This window comes from Arvicanthis niloticus, unplaced genomic scaffold (assembly GCF_011762505.2).
Source record: "Arvicanthis niloticus isolate mArvNil1 unplaced genomic scaffold, mArvNil1.pat.X pat_scaffold_504_arrow_ctg1, whole genome shotgun sequence".
Taxonomy (NCBI): Eukaryota; Metazoa; Chordata; class Mammalia; order Rodentia; family Muridae; genus Arvicanthis; species Arvicanthis niloticus.
Window position 1 is genome coordinate 24,633 of NW_023046136.1, and position 6,141 is coordinate 30,773.

A 6,141-nucleotide genomic window follows, 5' to 3' on the forward strand; every position below is an offset into this window, starting at 1 on the left:
TTCAGCCTGAATCCTATCGTGACCATGTAGAACAACCACCACATATGGAACACATAGCAGTCATGTTAAATGCCACGCACACGCACACGCACACGAGGCCCTTGATGCTACCCTGCCAACCTATTATTTTCCCTACTGTGCAGATGTGTGAAGTGCAGATTAAAGTTTTGCTGGCTTCACAAAATGACTTAGAAAGATGTCCCCTTTTTTCTAGAATACAAAAGATTTAAACATAAATTAATTCCTTTCTTCCTTTCCTTCTCTGCCTCTTCCTCCACCTCCTTTTTGTAAATTAAAGTTGACCAGATAAAGCCTCTAGGACTGAATTATTCTCTGTGAAAAGACTCGATTAACTCAATCTGAAGCCGGTTGTAGTGCCACATATCTTGGTAATCCCAGTGCTCTGGAGGCAGAAGCAGGGATTCTCTGAGTTTCAGGGCAGGCAGGTCTACTGAGCAAGTTCCAGGACATTCAGGGCTACACAGAGAAACCCTGTCTCAAAAAAACACCATCACCAATAATATTAATATTAATATTAATAATTCAATCTGTTACAAGTTTGGGGGTAATATCTGTTTTCTATTTCTTCTTTCTGATTGGTAAATTTCCTTCTCTCAAGAAGGTGAGGACAGCTCCTATCTGGATTTGTGCATTTGATTAATTCAATCTGAAGCCGGTTGTGGTGCCACATACCTTTAATCCCAGTGCTCTTATACAACTCTGTGTGTTGTAACAGAACAACCACTCTGCCTGGAACACAGTAGGTCTCCTCACACTGCTAGTACCACTTGTCTCTCTCTCTCTGTTGGAGCCAAAGAGAACCAGAATGCAAGGCAGGACTCCCCCACTGGTTATAGATTAGGAGTTTGTGTCCCTACAAAATTCATATTTTAAAATGTTTATCCTGGGGCTGGAGAGATGGCTTGGTGATTAAGAGTCAAACTCCTCTTCCAGAGGGACCCAAGCTCTATTTGTGGGCCCTTCGTTACGTGGCTCACGCTGTCTGAACTTCCAGTTCCAGGAGACTCTGTGCTCTCATCTGGCCTCTAGAAGAACACATGCCCACATGTGCAAACCCATAAGCAGTCATACATATACATATGATTAAAAATAAAAATTTAAAAATTGCTAGCCCCTAATGTGATGTGTCAGAAGATGGGGCCTTTGGTAGGTGATTGAGTCTTAGCATCTCCACACATGGGCCTTAATGAATGTAATCAACATCTACTTAAAAAGAAATCCCAGAGTTGGCAAGATGACTCAGTGGGTAAAGGTACTTGTCATAGAGCCTGATGACATAGAGCCATTCCTCCTGGGTTCCACATGGTGGAAAGTGAGAATCAACTCCTTCCCGCCAGTTGTCTTCTGACCATTACATGTGCCGAATCATGCCTGTGTTCAAGGGTAGGCCTTTGCATGTCAATTACACCTTTACTGACACACTCAGAGGTGCGTCTCCTAAGTGACTTCACATCTAATTGACAGTGGAGATTAACCATCACCAGGAGCTTATGGCCAGATACAACCAGAGGAGTGTCCTCTGCCCTTGCCTCCTCCTCAGTGCCCAGCTCCCATATCTCAGTCCTGCAGGAGATCTCCGTGAACCCCATGATCACTTCTACAAATGCCAAGCCTGGGCTACATGGAGCCTTCTTCAACCCCATCTAGATGTGAGCCACTGGCCAGCCACGAGTGAGGAGATAGAGTGTAAGGGTGAGAGCCTGCTTAGTTTCTTGCCTCTAGGCTCACATCCTTCCCCCTGCTCTGCAAATCTGAATATTGTGAGGCATGTGGCTGGAGAACTCATCCCTAAAATCAGCTTTTTGGGGAGTGTTTCTAGAGAATCACGAGGAAAGATTGTAGGCCCATCACTCTACCTCAAATTGGGAAGTCTAAGAAATCTTTCACATACTCCAGAGCAAGGCTTGTAGACCTGTATTGACATGCTAATATGGCAGTGCCTGCAAAACCATCAGTAAACCAGGTCCTAATCTTCTGTCCATAGTCAACTGATCATGGGGGACATCCCCATAAGGCTATGGGTGCATGCTTGGTAGTAGACAGCATTGTATAAGGAGAAACCATAGGCATTTGGACAACTTCTTCATATAACTTGCTGTGCCTCCAAGACCAGCTCAGGCCTGATGGCTTATACACCACTTCCATTTGGTAATAGACTGTTGCTGTGCACATCCTACTTTATGACTTGCGGGGGGGGGGGGGGCAGGGGTGGGGTCCTGATAACATCCAGCTCATGACTGGCAGTTCAGGTCACATGGTAACTTGGTGTTCTATTGTCAAACGTTCAGTTTCCGCTAAGGCCCAATAGCAGGCCAAGAGCCGTTTGTCAAAGAGAGAATAGTGTCTGCACTTGATGGTAGAGCTTTGTTCTAAAATCCCAAAGGTCTGCTCTGTGAGTCACCTACAGGGGCCTGCCAGAGGCCCCAAACAACATCTCTATCTGCCACTGACACCTCAGGTACCATCAGGTCTGCTGGATCACACAGTCCAAGTGGTGGAGCAGCCTGCACAACAGCTTGGATCTATTGAAGAGTCCTTTCCTGTTCCAGGCCCCACACAAAGCTAGAGGCTTTCTAAGTCACTTGGAAAATGGGCTTGAGTAACACGCCTGAGTGAGGAATGTGCTGTTTCCAGAATCCAAATAGACCCACTAAACATTGTGCTTCTTTCTTGGTGGTGGGAGAAGCTAGGTGCAATGATTTTTCTTTCACCTTAGAAGGAATATCTCTGCATGCTCCATGCCACTGGATTCCTTATTGGAACAGATGTGTCTTTGGGTTTTGGTTGGATTTATTTCCCACCCTCTGATATGCATGTGTTCCTAATGAGTCCAAAGTGGTTGATACCTCTTATTCATTTGGTCCAATCAGCATAATGTCATCAATGTCAATATAGTCAATATAGTCACTAACTATATTGACTATATCATGTCAACATAGTGCACCAATGTGAGATTTTGTGGAAGAGACAGACAATCCCTTCTAATTAAGTTATGATGCAGGGCAGAAGAGTTAATATATCCTTGAGGCAAAACTGTAAAGGTATACTTGCCAACTGAAAGCAAATTGCTTTTGGTGGTCCTTATAGATAGTTACTGAGAAGAAGGCATTTGCTAGATCAGTAGCTTCATACCAGGTACCAACTTCTGTCCTAGCTAGGGTCTTAATGTTGTGAACAGACACCATGACCAAGGCAACTCTTAGAAGGACAACACTTAATTGGGCCTAGCTTACAGGTTCAGAGGTTCAGTCCATTATCATCAAGGTGGGAGCATGGCAGCATCCAGGCAGGCATGGTGCAGGAGGAGCTGAGAGTTCTACATCTTCATCTGAAGGCCACTAGGAGAAGACTGGCTTCTAGGCAGCAAGGGTGAGGGTCTTAAAGCCCAAGCCCAAAGTGACACACTTCCTGCAACAAGGCCACCACACCTATCTCAACAAGGCCACACCTCCAAATAGTGCTACTCCCTGGGCCAAGCATATTCAAACCACCACACTAATCCTCTAGTGTCTACAGCTAAAGGCTCATCTTGTGGCAGAGGTGGGCACACAGGTGGCTCTGTATCTTTGGTCATCAGCAATGCTATAAATGGTCAAGGTACTATGGAACACAAGAGAAAAGTAACTAACCCATTCTGGGCATGGGGCAAGAGATAGAAGCTACTCCTTGGAGTGAGTCTTGAAAGGTCACAGAGCTAGGCAGGAGGTTAGGCATTTCTGAAGAGGGGGAGGAGACCACATGGTCCCTGAGTTTAATCTGTTTGAGAAGTCCCCCATCACTCATGAGAAAACAGGGCAACTCTTGCTTCTGAGGTTGGCAGTCCTGGGCTACCATGCTGCCAAAGTCTCTCTCCAACTGGCATTGAACAAATATTAGTGGACTGAGCCCTGGAGCCCAGCAGAAGGAAGGGAGAGCAGAGCAGAGAAACCCCTGGGTAGACACATCAGTGAGTCCTGACTGTGGTAAGTGTGGTTCTGGCCTTTGTCAAAAAGAACTCTAACTGGGGCCCAGAGGGGCCATGGTTACATTGTTAGACCAATGTCTGAAGTGGGTTCCTCTAGGGGCTGAAGGGAGGTGTGCAGATAATTGAGGGCAGAGGGGCTACCCCACAGCCACTTGGGAAGGCCTTGGGCACAGAGGGGTGAATTGCTGCTTTCTGGGCAATTTTAGCCTCACAGTGTCTGGGAGCTGGGCCTGAACCTCATGCCTCACTAGGCTTTCCCCTTCCTCTTCATGGATGTTATTGGGTACATACATCCTTTGACTTCCAGGCTTGGGCCCCAGGTGTTCCCCTCCCATCCTGTCACTAAAGCAAGCTTGTTAAGATTCTCCTGAATTTGCCTGTGACTCTCCCAACCAACCAATTTCAGAAGCACAGCAGATCCATTCTATGACCAGTGGGAAAGGCTCAGGAATGGGACTTTAGAAAGCCTGCACTGCCTTGAGCAAGTCAACCTCTCTGGGCCTTTAGTGGTACCTTGTGGCAGCAACTGCTTGAAAATAGAATCCTTGGGATTGATATACTCTGCTTTCCCCCCACCCAGCGTGCCCACGTTATCTCCCCGATTCACAGAGGGCAGCTTGCAGGCACCCTCCTTGTCCACGGGCTTTCTAGTCCTAGCGTAGGCAGTAAAAGATCATCCCAAGGCATGGATTTTATATCTATATCTTCCTTCCAGTCTTAGGGCGCTCCCATTTTACTTTTATCATTTCAGGGACAAGGACTTGGAGGACAAATGTGATCACATGACATCAGAAAAATATGCAGAAAGACAGAGTCTACACTCAAGCAAGACTTGTCCTGGTCTCTCTTTTTCTGAGGACTGTGGCATCGTGGCCAGTCCAGAGATGCCAGGAAGGTGGCTTCTGTTTGCTTCTGTATGGGCCATGCTGTGTGTCCATGCATGTGGTCTGTCATAGGAACCTTTTCTCAGTGTTTTTATAGTAAGATCTTCAACCCAAGCTCCAGCTGGGAGGAACACCCTCCTCCACTGCCTTTGAGATGACTGCCTGGCCCGCTTAGTTGGCAGCACTCTGTGCCCTCTGCCTTGCAATCCCACAATGCAAATCTGCTCCTTCCAGAGATCTGCTGGCTTCCTTGGATCTTAGGAAACCCCTCTTCCAGAAAGCAGTTTCTGACTCACAGGGGCGCCTAGAGACATGTGGATTAAGAAGGGCCTTCCAGGCCTCCAGCCAAATGCTAATGTGAAATTTGAAGCCAGGTCTTTGAAATTTAGAATATCTCTTCCACCCTGAGGATCTGATCACCACCGGCACCCCAGAAGGCAGTAGGGTAGGGAGCATACTTCGTCCAAGCCACCACCAGCCATCTGGAGACTGCGAGGGGAGGGCTGTGGCAGGGTAATCTGTGACCAGGGCTTGGGGACTTGGTTTGAGGCGTGTAATGCCTGGCCAAGCTCCACCTCATCAAGAAGATTAAGGGTAATTGAGTAGCGGCTCTCACAAGGCTACTTGAAAGTTGGAGGTTGGCCCAAAACCTGCCCACTAGGATGCACTCATGCCAGGACTGTGAGAGCTCCCATCAAAAACCATGAGAGCATCCAGTTCATCCTGTGACTGGAGGAAACCTGTGGCAACCAGAGCAGGTCTCTTCTGACACAGATAAGACACCTGATACTCATCAGTTTGTGAGGGACACTTCACCATCACTGTCTTTGTCTTTGCCACCTCACAGGGGAAGAAAGTGAGGCTCCCAGGGGTATCCCAGGATCCCTGTATCAGGGGAGCCTATTGAGGTCAAGCACCATAGCCCAAATGACTCTGGGCAGAGTCCCCCTTGGCTAAGCACCAGGAACAACCTTCCCTATTGAGTCACACAGAGGCAAGAATGAGGGCCTTGGGATAGAGGGATCAAGCTGAACTGCATACTAACCCTTTTCTTTCCATCCTACAATACCGTTCTTGAGGGTACTTGCAGAGGCCTGAACCGGGCATTAGATCTGGATCTGGAGTCTCAAGAGGTTGTAAGCTGCCCAGTGTGGGTGCCAATAACACTGGTCCTCAATAGCAGGAACTAGAATACTTAAGCACCGAGCCATCTCTCCAGCCCACGGGGCCCAGTTACTTTTGAGCTCTTAAATCTTCAGTGACTCCCACTAC